The following is a 14,836-nucleotide window of genomic DNA, read 5'->3' as shown; positions in this document are numbered from 1 at the left end:
GCAGTTTTTGGAGCGACAAGGGAACCCGAGGACGGTCCAGGACAAAATCCCTGGTTTTCGAGTGCCAGCAGGTACTAAGAACTCTATTCACGCTTCCAAAATATTTGGGTCGACCATTTGACAGGTTGTAGAGGCTGGTTATGGGTTTCGGGGTGGTCAAGGACCAAATTCATTATTTTACGACTGTGCCGCTCCCTCGCCCCCGACCTGACGACTATTTTCGCGCCTTTTTTTTCGACCAGACCCCGGCTACATTTTTACGATCTCATTCAGGTGTCAAACTTTCCAATTAACGAACAGGACGCCGGGAACAATGAGTCGGCGAATTCGAGGTTATGCACGTTCACGCCCGTGTTCCGCCTCGAACAAGCGAAACGGAGCCGAAAGTCGTTCCTTCATTCTTCGAGAATCTGTATTCCCCGCTCTACTTGCTTCGATCATACGTTAACAAACTCATTTAGCGCGTCCAAGTTAATATGTTGCCTGTTATGCCTCGAAAAACACTTTTTCAAACCCTTTGTGGACGAATGCCGGCATTGTGGCAGTACGAAAATGATTATTCACGAATATAATTAATCAAGTGTTCACTCAACATAATGAAAAAATGTGACTGGTAAACGTGATATGTTTTTTTATTTGAATAATCGAATGATTTATTTGACGTTCGTGCTGGAAGGATTAAATTACAATTTTCCTATCGATCCAACTGGAAGAATGCAAGACGAGATCGATCATTAGGAGCGGAAATTAGGAGCGCGGGTATATCGTACAGCGAATGAAAGAACTTGCGAAGTTCCCGGGGAGCGATTTACATAATAATTTACGAGAAAGAGGACGAATAACATTTCTGAGAAAAGAAAGCTCCAAGTTTTCAATTGACAAACTTTTATGGGGAACAACTTCCACGGAACGGAGCACCGTGTCTTATTTACTTTTGTAACACGCTTTCTTTAACGGATTTAGCTTTACACCCGGCATACCGTTAAACTCTGTAATTTATAACTTGGTGCTTGTTTAGGTGTTCGCAAATTTATAACGTAATAGACCGACGAGCGGCAGTTCGACGAAAACCATCCAGAGATTATTTTCAGAATTTCGTGGGCTCTGTCAGCGATGCAACATTTCACGTGAATATTGGTGGATGGGATAATAAACTGGCGACTAATAACGGTAGGTATACGAATCCGAGGATAGAATATTGGAGATGGACTAATCACTGGGAAAATCATTTTTATTTGGAAATTATAGGCAAATGTACAGACACTATAATTACGAGGAATATTCTGTTCATCATTGACCTCAATGCATCGAGATTTACTACTTCTCTACCACCATACGGAAGACCATAACTTCTTAAGAGAATTTCAAGCTTCTTCGAAGACCCAAGCGTCGTCTATCAATTTTCAACTGTCCACTGTTTTATTGTGAATACAGATGCCACTGAAAATGTAAGGAATAACAGAGGTCAACAAATTTTAGCAGACACCTAAATGCGCCAAGCACACTTTCTACTACTGTACAGAGAAATATACATATTTAATACATGTTATAACAATTTCAAGAAGCATTGCCAATAAATTTTCGAATGTCCTGCATCTTATGGAGAACGTAGATTTCAGCGGATACGTTGATGTTAATACGGGTTAGCTAATTTTAATGGACATCTTCAGGCGTCATTTATTAAGAGCAACGTCTGCTAGAGACCCGGACAACCAGATCACTCTAAATTCGCGTGCATACACTACCTACGGCCACGGGCGAAACAACGCGGGTCAAAGCTGGCAAACCAAAATAACCCCCGAGACGAGATATTACAGCCGCGGGAATACTTTATTGCACCGCGTCCACGCCAGAGCAAATTACGCTATCGATAGTGTCGCTAGACCTGCTAGCCACTCGTCAGAAATAGAGCAGAACCGTACGAGCGTGGACTAGCGCGCGGTCAAACATCCGCAATATCGTTGAATATTCATGAAACCCCGGTTGATCGATACCAAACATGAGCATTATCGTTAAAATAATTCTATATTACACCATAAATTCTTGGGACGCATAAGTTACCCTAGTCCCCGGTAAACGTCGAATAAATTACGCGAATGATACAAGCTCTATATCCATTAACCTTCGCGTTCGGTTCGTTAATTAAAACCAGACTGTACTTAGCGAACCTATAAAATAAATTGTACATAAATTACGCAATATCGGTTTATTTAGATAGCACGCGGAGAGAAATCTAAACGAGAAACGTTCCCCCGCTCACTGTCACCATTTTAATAGTTCTTCCTAAAATAGTCAGCCACGAATTTAAATCACCAATCTTTGAGAATATCTTTTAAAGAATGACTTGCTTGAAAATCTCCTTGAAAAAGAGCTCGTGCTCATTCTGGCTGAAGATGTTTTATAGATTTTGCAACGGGGAATTGATTATCTAGCATTTCCTCGGTTCGTGGGCCGTTCGAACTGACTGGCAAGATGCAATTTACACCCGCATCAACCAGAAAACGATCGGCCGTTAAATAATTCATGCACGGTACGTTCATTTATCGACACATTAATTATTGAAACGACAGAAAGCTTCCTCGGGCGCGCGTCAATTTTTGTCGCGCGGGATGGCAATTTTCCGATAAAGGTCGCATCGATGGGAATTTTCAACGTGTCAAAGAAGGCGCCTATCGTTTCACGAGCCGTGGCATCGAACATATCTATAACCGACGTCGTCGTTGCTCTAACTATCATGCGTCAGCGTCCCATATTCCTCGGGCCGTTCCTGTTCCCCGGATCGGCCGGTTCTAACGCGAGAATAGAAACAACGTTAAATAACCGGGGAAATAAGCGCTCGATACGCGAGCCTAACGCACGGATGCAAACATCGAATCAGCTGTAACCACCCCTGCGTCGTTTCTACCCTCTCGAAGATTAATGACGAGGTAGATAGAGGTAATTTCGAGGCTAGTGCCGACAGGGATCCGGGGTTGCGAATTTCCTGCGATTTTTCTCGCGATCTTCGAAGATCCGGTTCCAAAAATGGCGAGCAGTCGAAAAAGAGAAAAAGAATGTCCGGGGAACGATATCGAATCGTTAGCTCGGTGTGTGGCGCAGGGACGATCGCCGGTCAGTCGAGAAATTGTAAGCTCGCTGCTCGATAAGGAGCCAATTACATTTTACCCGATGCTATCATTCCGCCACCAGCCGCGATAGCGCCGGCAAACTAATTGGCCGCGCCAGAAAGGAGATTCAGCGGCGATAGCTGTGCGAATTACAGAAAAGAAAGGAAGGACAGAGAGAAAGAGAGCGAGAGAGAGAGAGAGAGAGAGGCGGGGAGGGAGAAAGTACCCTGTTAGAGGACAGGGGTGGCGGAGGCAAGGAATATCAGTTCTCTAGTTTCGTTGTCCTATCTCCGGCGCGCATAATCGCTGGCGAAAAGAAAGCCTAGCGAGCGCAATTTCAAAGTTCGAGGCTCGTTTGGCGGGCTGCCAGCGCTCACGTAACTAACTACTTGTTTTGCCAACGGTGCTGCTTGCCTCCCCCGCGTCTAGCTAGCCTCGACCAACTCTCTGTCTCTCTTCTTTCCTCTTTCCTTCTCTCTCTCTCATTCTGTTCCTCCAAGCTTCGTTCAGCCAGCCGGCTGATCCTCGATTTTCGAAAAAGGTTAACACCTCGACCACCGCGGATGGATCACCATTCGACCACGTGCACGGCGACGGACGCGCCTGCGTGCCCCAGCCTCGAGACCTTACACGGAAATTTCTTCTCTCAGTCTTCCCGTGCCCACCAGTTGGCACGATAGCCCGACGACCGATTGGCAAAATGTTCTGCGAGCTAACTGCCGCGGACATTGGGTCCGGCAGGTTCGCGAGGGTTCAGGAACCGGGACTCGGGTCTCTGCCTGACACTTGTCACTGCGAGCAGACACCTGAGAAACGATCGTCGACGTCCTTTCTTTCTTTAACTAGTTGGTGGTGTTATCGGTGAATCCACGAATGCCGATTTTCCCGAAAGGTCAAATCGGGTGAGAGATAGCGTGCGTCAGTCAGTGATGATCGCTTACCTGGATCCACGGCATGCGTGTAGACTGTGCTCCGGGGGGCCACGTTAATATCCCTTCGGGCCGGTGGAGGCTGCCCGTGGGCACGCAACAACAAAACAAAACACTAATCCGCACAATTCCCGGCGATCGGCACACCTCGAAACGATACACAATTCTCAGATTCAGCGATCGTGATCACGATGATCACGGCCGGTCGATCGTTGCGCTGGCCTGGGCTAGAGCAGGTCCAGCGTAGCGGTCAGCTGTCACCGGTCCAGACCCCTCTGTCAATGGAACGCGTGCAACTGCTACTGCTTCACCGTAGTGGTAAAACGTGTCCTGTCACTGTCACCGACGCAGCCGGCCGAGGTCGAGGAGAGAGACTTTCGGTGGCCGAAAGCCCGCGTCTTCCACGTCGAATTATTGATCTTAACCCTGGCGCTTTTGGTACCGCGAGTCTAACTGCTGCGATGCCGCAGGGTTAATCCACGGCGGTGGTTAGTCCTGTGCTCCCGGGGCTGCGATGCGGGCAGAGGCTCTGTCCCATAGGTGTTATCCAAGGTGGCCTCTGGCCGTGACAGTCAACAGTCCCATGCCACTGTGCTCCGGGCTCGGAGCCAGTCGGAGAGGATGCTAGCTGCTGCTGCTGCTGCTGCAGGGAGATACCGGAGTAGGGTAGAGAGACGACAACACACAAACTGACAAAGCACAACCTGTCACTGGGACGATCGAGAGGAGATATCACTGTGCCACCGTTGTTCGGGAGATGAGGAGGGGCGTTGATCGTGGGTCGGTACGCTGTCAAAAGCGCTGTCAAAAGAAGAGGGCTGTGAATATCGGCCGCGGACGCGAGCACACCGCGCGACACTCGGAACCCGTACGAGCCACGACACGAACCGCACGGCACGACGGCAGACGAGCGAGTGGGGCTTTCGAGCTTTCCCCCACCATGCTGCGAGCCGTGCAGCGGAGCAGAGAGAGCGCGACGAAGATCAGAGCGGATAGGCTGCGAACCGTGGCCGCTGGGACGGGAAGGGACGCATGCGAGGCGCGCCGCGGAAAGGTGAAAGAAGGGGTAACGTTCGCGACGGTGGTGGGAGCTCGACGAGAGGCGAGGTTGCGGGAGGAAGGGGCGCCGAGCCGCACACCGATCCACGGAAGGGCGAACGGGGTGGGGGAAGGATAGATGGACGTCAGGGGCGTGAGTGAAGGAGGGGCATCGATATCGCCCCTCTTTCGCCCTACCTCGACGGTGCAGGCAGCGCGGCTCCACACTCCACGCGACTTTGCGAGTGAAACATTTCGCGGGTTTCGCGGACGCTGGGCGTGGGATGGGGTTCCGCCGGCCGGAGGGGGAATGGAAGGGAAACGTAGTGAGGGAAGACAACAGTATTCCCGTTAATTGAACGACTCTCGTAGAGAACGAGGGGGGTGGCGGCAAGATGAGGAGGCCGGGGACGCAGGGGGGCAGGATTACTCGCAGTAATTACTTATTTTTATTACGCTCCGCCTCTCTGCTTTCCCCCACCTCCCTCTCACCCCCTCTCGCTTTCAACTCTCTGTATCCGTGTTCCACGACGACGAGGACGACGTAGAAGACGACGATGACGATGTCGACAACGAGAAGAATGATGACGAGGACAGCTGAACTGTGAGTCGTTTGCGATGGTCAGTGTTATTAAGCTACCGCCTCTTTTTTTCCTTCTTCCTCGTGACTGTGTCGACCCAGGCCTCCTCCCCGGTGCACCTGGCGTTTATTCAGAGATCGAGAGTTCGACTCCTCTCGCGAATCACTCTCTCCCCCCGTTTGTGTCCCTTTCGGCGACACGGATTCCTGAATGTTCCGGGGAACGGTCGCTGCGGTAACCGTGCAAGTGAAAGAACACTTTCAGCTAATTGAACGACCACGGTCCCCGGGAATCCAGAATGGTGGCCGATTACTCCCAGTAATTACTTATTTTTATTACTTTCAGCCTCTTTGCCCCGCCCCCTCCCCCGCGGGCGTCGCGTCGCTCGCGCGACGTCACTTATCGCTGGCCAACCACGAGCACCCGTGGCTCCCCACGGATCGGACCATATTTCGTCCCAGATGTCTTTGGTACGTATTAACCGGAACGCTGCCCTGCACTGGCCGCTTGAAAAGCGCGGATTTCCATCGCGTCGCCAATTAATTTATGGCCGACGACCAAACCAACCCTTGTTCGTCGTCAACGAAACCGACCCGACCTTCATTACTTCTTACCTCACTCCTGTTGATCCTGCTCGTCGAAACACAAACACCTGCCAGAGGTAAATGGACAGTGCGTTTCGCGGGTCGAGATCGATCGTTTCCTTTCGCAACTTTGCCCCGCGTGTTTGTGGACTTTGTTTTGGTTTTGGGTCACGTCGATCCTTGTAAGGACCTCTCGTGCTTAAGCCTCGAGTGGCTGTTACAATTTTCTGCCTTGTCCTACGTTAACCTGGAAGGTGCAGATGCAAGTGCAACCCCCACCGTCGTCCCCGAAGGGTTAATCCTTGAATGTACTATTAGCAGCGCTGACCCATTCAAGTTTAAATTAACATATGTTGTAGCTGTTCGAAAATTGAATTAATCTAAGCTAGATTGATTCCTCAACTATGTAGGTCATACGAAAACTGTAACCAATTACAGTGCAGGACGAGTTTGGATAACAGAAACTCAACAACTACCCAGAATATGCGTTCGTATAAGTATAACTGAAACATGCGGCTAAGAGGTACGCTAAAGCAGATTCTACTGTATTATGATGGAATCTGATATTTAATCAAAAGCTTTGTTTAAACTTAGTACTTGATACTACGTAGTTCTGACATATCGGTCCACCGAATAGATAAATCGTTAACAGCAACGTTATCCTTGAATTATTGATAGCAATGTCGCCCTTCATATTTATTTCCTCAGCAGAAGAAAAGTCGTGCAGCAAGAAGAACACAAGTATTGAGATCAACTGGACCTGTTCCAGAGATGAAGACTCGACCTTGTTCAGAACAGTGCCATGGAATTCGTTCCAAACAGAGATTAACACGTGAAGTAGGAGCTCATTCTTAACCAATTTTGGGATATCAGTGGAATAGGACGTCTGTTATGTAAGACAACTAGAAACAATCGTTGATCATTGGAGATCGTACATTTCAGCAGGAACTTGCTGTAATGGTGATACAAGTAGAATAAGACATTCCTAAACGGGCAGATGTAGAGCAATTAGTCAGTAGATTAAGACAATTGCTTCAGACACTTCAAACCGGCTACAGTAGAAGTATTAACCCGTGGAACGCGGAAACTATTCATCTTCGCAATATCGGTAGAATAGTTTTTATTTTTGTATTCTCAAAAGTAGAAAAATTCTTTTGTAGGTCGGACAATCTACTCTTTAATCCCCAACCTTCGCCCCCACGAAAAAGTTGACGTTGCTCAACTACAACAAAGAGATGAAGCTCGAAAAGCAATTAAGTCCCGCGACTAAAAGCAACGAAACGTCATACGTCCAATTTTTGTCCAAATTGAGTTACGTGTTTTTCTACCTACGTCGAAATGAAATGTAGAAGTTGTTAGAACCGAGTTTCAAAACTCTGAGTTTGGATGCTGTTAAAACTGTAAAATTGCTGCACTATACTAGATTATGCGTTTCATACTTATACTGCGACAATTTTGTTTCTATTAAACCGAGCAACTTTCTGAAACTTTGCAGACATATTTACACGTATCTAGACTGTTCTCCTAAATTTTTCTACGTTGAAGTAATTATACGCCGAAGATGCAGGAAACCTGACACTGAAGCCATCTAAAATGAAAGCAGGAAACAGTTAAATTCTGCACACTCTGGAAGGAGAAATTATATTTTTTTAAAATAATAGCATCAATCTAGACTGGCACTATTTTCATTAAGACTTCAATATTGGTTCGGAAAATGATATATGATAGGGATGTAATTTCCCGTGATTGCAGAGTTATCTTCGAGTAACATTTACTTGACAATCCAGCAAACATGGAGTATCGTGCAACTTGAGTACCCCGTGCCACCCGAAAGGGGCACCTGGTAACTGTGATTGCAGCTGACAAGTGTCACCGTTAAGGACCATCGATCAACAGTTCGCGCGAATCAACGGTCCAGAAGCGGGACAGCATTCTTCCATCCCCGATGAACGCTCGTTTCATGGAACGTCGGGCTTCAGTCAGCTCCCATCTAATCCAATTGGCCCGCGGGTCTTCGTTTTTCCTATCGCGAGACTTACTTTTACGATCTTACACGCGAAAGACTCCCAGCGACACGCTCCTCGATTTCCGATTTGCTCGACACGCGGATTTCGAAGCCACGCGTGTCTCGAATCAAACATCCGCGAGTTGATTCGCGCCTCACAATACCTGAGCCAGCATGCAGTAATTCAATCTTCGATTCACTTGTTGCCGTTCGAATTAACGCTCTTTTATCCCTCACGATTTTCGCTGAACAAAAAAAAAATCCGCCTTTTCCTTTCCACTTTCTCCAAAAATTACAAAACTCGATACGTTGTTCTTGAGCAGTTGAAACGGACATTTCAAAATTTACATCAAAAGTTATTTTTGTGATAAATGCATAAAAGAAATTTAATATACAGTTACTCGAATTAATATTCGGACGCTCTAAAAAAGACGATATCTTTTTTAGTATTGTACTATACGATTTGGACTTTTTCGGGAAGCTAGAGCAATTAGTTTACTACAGGATGTGAAAAGAAATTGTTTTAAAAATTGCAATTGATCGGAATTGTAAATATAAATTGGCTAAAGGACATTTTCATCACAACATCAATTTCGTGATAAATGTATAAAAAAATTTAATATAAATTGGTTAATGGAAGTTGAATCTTTTCGAAAGAAAAATGCATATAATGTTTGTGGATGGTCGTCGAGACTCGTTTAAAAACGTCTTCGGCATAAAAATCGAGGCAAGACCCGGCGGACGGGGTATTATTAATTGCAAATCGGTCGGAACATTATTTTTCTGCGAGCGGCACGCCGTTCAAAGCGACCGTGCACTGACAATAAAATTCTTTTTGCTAGCCTAACAAGATCGTTAGCGACAAAGCGACACCATGGAGCGCAGTCGCGAAAAAAATGGTAAGGCAACGGTTTAAGATCGTTCAGGATCGAAGCGTGTAACTCGTTACAGGTCGACGACCAATTACACTTCCCCCTGGCTTGCGGCCACTTTTCATTTGCTCGTTTTGTTTGCGAGTAAACAAAGGAGAGCACGGGCGGAAATCGCAGCGAACGACAGACGAGGGGTATGGGGAGGAGGGTGTACCCTCCGTTCTCCCCTGCTCGTAGAAGTGCTGCCGGACTCGTTTATCCCGTTTAATTCGTTTAATTATTCCATTATTAATTACTTCATTAATTACGATCGCGCTCTACTTATTCCGCGACGGGCACGTATTACGTGGATTTCGGGAGGGCCGGAGGGGTGACGGACGGGATCGTCATAATGCACTTTTAATAATTAACGCGGTAAATAGTAACGCGAATGAATTATTTCGCCTCGTGTTCGAAATGATTGAAATCGTCGACGCGCGCGCGGCTCGTTACTCCGAATCGCGCATCGATCCGCGTTCCCGTCGATCTCTCGTGAAAGCCCCTCGCGATCGTATTCACACGATGTTGTCGAAAAGTCATGGCAAAAGCACGACTGCAGTTGCCCAAATTTTCTTCGATTTTGATTATTTACAAGGAAGAGATTATTTTGCAGTACTGTGCACAGACGTTTCAATGCATTATGAAACTTTATATAATACAATACAAATTATACACAATCGTAGTCTACTACACAAGCAGTTTAAAGATGAGGAATTTCGGGAGAGATGTTTTTATTGCGACATTACTGGACGATTTTAAACTGCTTTTCGCGTGTCATTTACATCGCATTAACCTGTGCAAACAACTTCGTTTCGAAGAACACGTGTGTCACATCATTTACGTGTAACAGAAGCATAAAAACTTCTCAGTGCTCCGAACTCCTGACGAAGTATTGTTGTAAGTGGTAAGTACAAATGTTATTACGTTCTTATTTTGTGGTTTTAACTATCAGTATCGACTTAAATAGAGACAATCGTTTCTCCTTTACGATTTTTCATCGTGTTATGACAAAATTTTTTGTACTGGTTCTTGTTTTTGTATAGGTGCGTCTCTCCCTCTATTTAGGAATAGGCGTACCAGTAATTTATGTAAGTATACTAGGCAGTCGTTTTCGTCATTTTTTAATTACATTACAAAGCGATAAATGAAAACTGAGACTCGTTGTTTGATACACTGTTTGTTAACATTATACGCTTTAATTAATTAATATTGGTACTTATTTAGAAAGAGGTACTCCTCTCCGATTTTGATGAAATTTAAATTTGTTATAGATTTCGAGATTTTGAACAACTTTTTCCTGTTCATTATGATTACATTATAAATAAATACTAAATTTGTTTTAAAATGATAATAGTTTCTGTAACTGCTTGATCAATTTTAATCTCTGTTCTTCAAATGTGGGACATTGTCAGTATCTTGAGTTTCACATCCGCATTGACACCTCAAATAAATGATACACTTTCAAATAATTTCAAAATACAAAGAATGAAGGCTTCCAGTATTGAGAATTGCAAATACCATGAAAATAACAGTTCGTTCGTCGTCGAAAAGCATCGAGAGGAGTCGCTTAAATTTCGCCTTAACAAAAGCGCGTCGACAAGCACCTGCCGAATGGCCAGTGTCCACGAGCAAGAGAAAGATGATCGAGGATCGACAACGATGATCGTCGTACCGGAACGAGCGAAATGTTTATCGGCTGGAAGCGTCGCGGCAAACATTTCGAATATGTTTTACAAAGGCGCGGAACAAAACGCGGTTTCTCGTATTTCGCGATGGTCGTTCGTCGAAATTCTAATTTCACGCGGCGGGATATATTTTATGTTTCGGCGTTTTTTCGCGGCGGTTCGGGAGCAGAAACGATCGGGCGTGTGCACACTGTGCCTTCGCATTCTCTCTTTCGCCTTCCGTTGGCGGGGAGCGTCTATTATTATTATTATCGTTTCTGCTCGCGTTTCAGCCCATAAACAACACGGTTGCACAATGGCCGGGAACAATGCCGCGCGACTGATTGATCCTTAACTTTTAAAGTGACTTTCCGCGTGGGACCACGCGGCTCCTCGATCGTCGGTATCGATCCCCCGGTCCGTTGGCTTAGCCGGATGCATTTTCAATTTGCATATCGTAGAAACCCCACCCCCTCACCCGTGTCAATGAACAACCCCGTGTATCGAAGTTTCGCGGGCATTGTCGCGCGCGAACCCGTCCGCGGCCGCACAATGAACGTTTATTCTGTAAACGTCTCTGTTATTTGCTCGCTGTAATTCACGGCACCAGATTTTATATTGTCGAGCATGGAGTTTATCGCTCTCCCCTCCCTCCACCCCCGGAATTACACCCGCTGTTTGCTGCCGCGATTTTCAACGCTTCGGACCCGCGATTTTAGGCGGCCCCTACATCTTCCGTTTGAAACTTAAATTTAAGAATCGAATATGCATGGGACTGGCTTCCTCATTGATGCTCATAAAAGTCACACGGAATCAGAACAATTTATTTATTACGCTCTAACACATGAATTAGTTCAGTGGATAGCATAAAGTGTTCTGTATTTATTGATTTAGTATGATTCATTGTGAATGAACACACCTGTAACTGAAGAGGCTTGAAACGTAAGAATATAAAGTTACTAACACACGTTGGCTGTCACACCAGTGCTCATAAAAGTCACGTAATGTCAGAACAATTTATTTATCAGGTTGTCACATGAATTAGTTCATACATGCATCACAAATCCATGAACTAGTCGTATATATATTACACGCTGAAATGTTCAACCCCTTGCCGTAAAATTTTCTTTACCGTCACAGTGAAATTGTGAATTTATATTTTTTGTATGGCGGAATTTATTTTGATGCTTAAATATTAATTACAAGCGAATCGAATTTTATTTCATGTAAAAAGAAAGGCGTAACATTTATGTTTGTCAGACTTTGTTAAAATCTTCACCACGAGTCTGACCCGTTAAAATACAGCAAGGGGTTAAGCATGATCAAAAGACCAGAAGCCCGAAGGAAGATCGTCGATACAATAAAATCAAAAATGGGCAGCAGTAGAAGGTTTTGCCCGATTCGAAAGTAATCGAGCGCAAGTTGCCTGGCCCGTAGGCAGATGGGGGCAGAAAAAGAATAATAAGGAGAGAATGGCAATCTAGGGAAGTCGCAGGACATCTGACTATACTCGGCGGTTCATCGGGAAGTTCGAAGACAATCCTCGGCCGGTCTCTCCGCCGCACCGGGAATTTTATCCTTATTGGATTACGAAGAAACAATCCTAAGTCGTCCTAACGAGTCCTCCGGGTCGCCGGATATCGTCGGTACTCGCGATAGATATCCTAATGCCTCCTGACAAGCGTGCCGGTCCTTAGCTGGTCGGCACCTTTCCGAGCTATCCGGTGCAATTATCCGAAACCACGGTGAGCTTGGTCGTGTTATTGTTTTTTTTTCTTTTCTCTGTCCCTCTTTCCACTTTAACCACCGGCTCTCCTGATCAAGATCCTTTCCAGGGATTCGCCTATTGTCTTCGGCGAAAGGGACTACGCCGCTCTCGGGATCCTTCGGCTACTTTGCCAGGCCTGCTTTATTGTTTTCCTGCTGGTTGATGCAACCATTGATAAAAGTTTTGACAAGTACGGTGTGGATCCACGAACATCCGAAAAAGATTCGTACACTGTCCCTTCCCCTCAGACTATCTTTTCTATCTTGCTGTGTAACGTTTTTGTCGTCGCGAATTTGACTCAAATAAAGCAGTGGTTCGTACCTTTCTCAATGAAATTGTACCAATACTTTCTTAACTGTGTTGATTGTAATAACGGCAAGTCTGTCGATAAAGTAGGTGCAAACAATTATCATCTGAACAGATAGTTGTAGTGACACCTGTTGTGTACTACTGCGTGTTGTGTATACTCTGAACAATGTATCTAACACAGTCTCTGTACGACCGCACAACCAGAAGGTCTTATATACAAGTATCAGATTAAAGTGTTATATTAAAACCAGTCTATATATTCCTACTCTGCTCATACCCAGTAAAAGTAATACTGTTATTACAACAGACAAAACTCAACAGGTTATGGGCCCAGGTCCAAAGAAAAGTAAAAAAGGTAAAAACTAAAAACTAACCTAATACTAAGAGCTGTCGAAAAGTCTAAGCAAAATTAAAATCAAGTAAAAAAATAAAGAGCAGTAATAAGTAAAACTGTAGGAAAGTGAAAAAATTAATAAGGCTAACAAGTTAAACCATAAGTGTTCTGTTCGAAATTCAAATACACGTGGTCGTGAAACAAAAGTGAAAATGGCTGCCAGAAACGGTTATAATGAAGCAGATCATATAGAAAAACTGAAGGACGAAACCAACTTTCAGTTCTGGAAATTCCAAGTGACGATTCTGTTTAAGTCGCAAAACATACTCGATGTAGCGACTGGGAAAATTGTGCCAGCAAACGATTGGAACGAGCAAAAGAAGCTAGACTGGGAACTTAAGGATGCAAAAGCGCAAAAAGTTATCATACTTTCAAGTGAGAAAAAACCGCAAATGCATCTCCTGCATTGTAAAACCTCAATGGAAATGTTCAAGAAATTAACGGCCATATACGGAAAAGATACGGAACAAATGAAATGTACATTGCTGCAAGAATTCTTTAACTGTACTTTCGAAAAAGGAAGCGATATATCGACTCACGTGAGTACTCTTGAAAACTTAGCTCATCGATTAAATTCATTGGATCAAACAATAGACGATACAATGTTAATAACAAAAATATTAGCTACTCTTCCTGTTCAGTTCAAACATTTCGCAAGCGCGTGGGATTCGACGCCATTGGCCGAAAGGACCTTGACGAATTTAATAACAAGGTTACAGCTAGAAGAAAACAGAAACAAACAAAAGGACGATTCGCCCGACAATGTTGCCTTTAAAGCTTCTGTTAGAAGGTGTTTCAAATGCAATGGTTTTAACCATTTGGCTAAGTATTGCAGGTCAACAGAACGTAATCGCAACGAAAGAGGATATAAGGAGAAATCTTTCGAATCGGCGAGTGACCAATCATCACAAAGATGCGGAATCTGTAAGAAATCTAACCATTTAGAGAGAGACTGTTACTTTAGAAAGAATAAAAATGTATCAACTGCTAGACGTACTCAAGACAAGGTATGTTTCTACGTTAATAAAAACAATGACTGTGAAAATAAATGGGTAGTTGACTCAGGTGCATCGAACCACATGATTAACAACATTAATCTTCTAAGTGATGTAAAAACTGTAGAGTCCGAAATATCTACTGCAAAAAAGTCGGTAACTATGAAGGCCAAAGCAACAGGGCAAGTAATAACTGAAAATTGCACACTAAACAATGTAATACTGATTCCAGAACTCACGAAAAATTTATTGTCTGTAAATGCAATCACTCAAAACAATGGAAAGGTTGTGTTCACCAAGGACAAAGTAGAGATTTCAAAAAATAATACAACGATACTTGAAGGATCTCGAGGACAGAATGGACTATATGCAATCGATTTCAATAAAACAAACAAAACTACAAGTTTGCTAACATTGCAAAACGAGACCTTACTATGGCACCGAAAACTTGGGCATTTGAGCGGAGCAAACATGAAGAAATTGGAAAAATTAAGTAAAGGTATGAACTCAATGTCTATATCTACTAATAACCTAGAAACATGTGACATATG

At 44.5% G+C, this 14,836-nt stretch overlaps 1 protein-coding gene and 1 long non-coding RNA gene across 3 annotated transcripts in view; both read right to left on the bottom strand.

Moving 5' to 3' along the window:
* LOC143208090 (uncharacterized) overlaps positions 1-4,191 on the bottom strand; it is a 201,119-nt gene extending 196,928 nt beyond the window's left edge. The window contains exon 1 of the mRNA XM_076422165.1: positions 4,049-4,191. The gene's annotated coding sequence lies outside the window, so the exon portion shown is untranslated. The remainder of the gene's footprint in view (positions 1-4,048) is intronic.
* Positions 1-14,836, bottom strand: part of LOC143208091 (uncharacterized) — a 398,278-nt gene that overhangs the window by 75,342 nt on the left and 308,100 nt on the right. The gene's annotated exons all lie outside the window — the stretch shown is intronic.

The sequence above is a fragment of the Lasioglossum baleicum genome, chromosome 4, assembly GCF_051020765.1.
Source record: "Lasioglossum baleicum chromosome 4, iyLasBale1, whole genome shotgun sequence".
NCBI classification, from domain to species: Eukaryota; Metazoa; Arthropoda; class Insecta; order Hymenoptera; family Halictidae; genus Lasioglossum; species Lasioglossum baleicum.
Note: the sequence above shows the minus strand (reverse complement) of the source record. Positions and strands in the feature narration are given on the sequence as shown.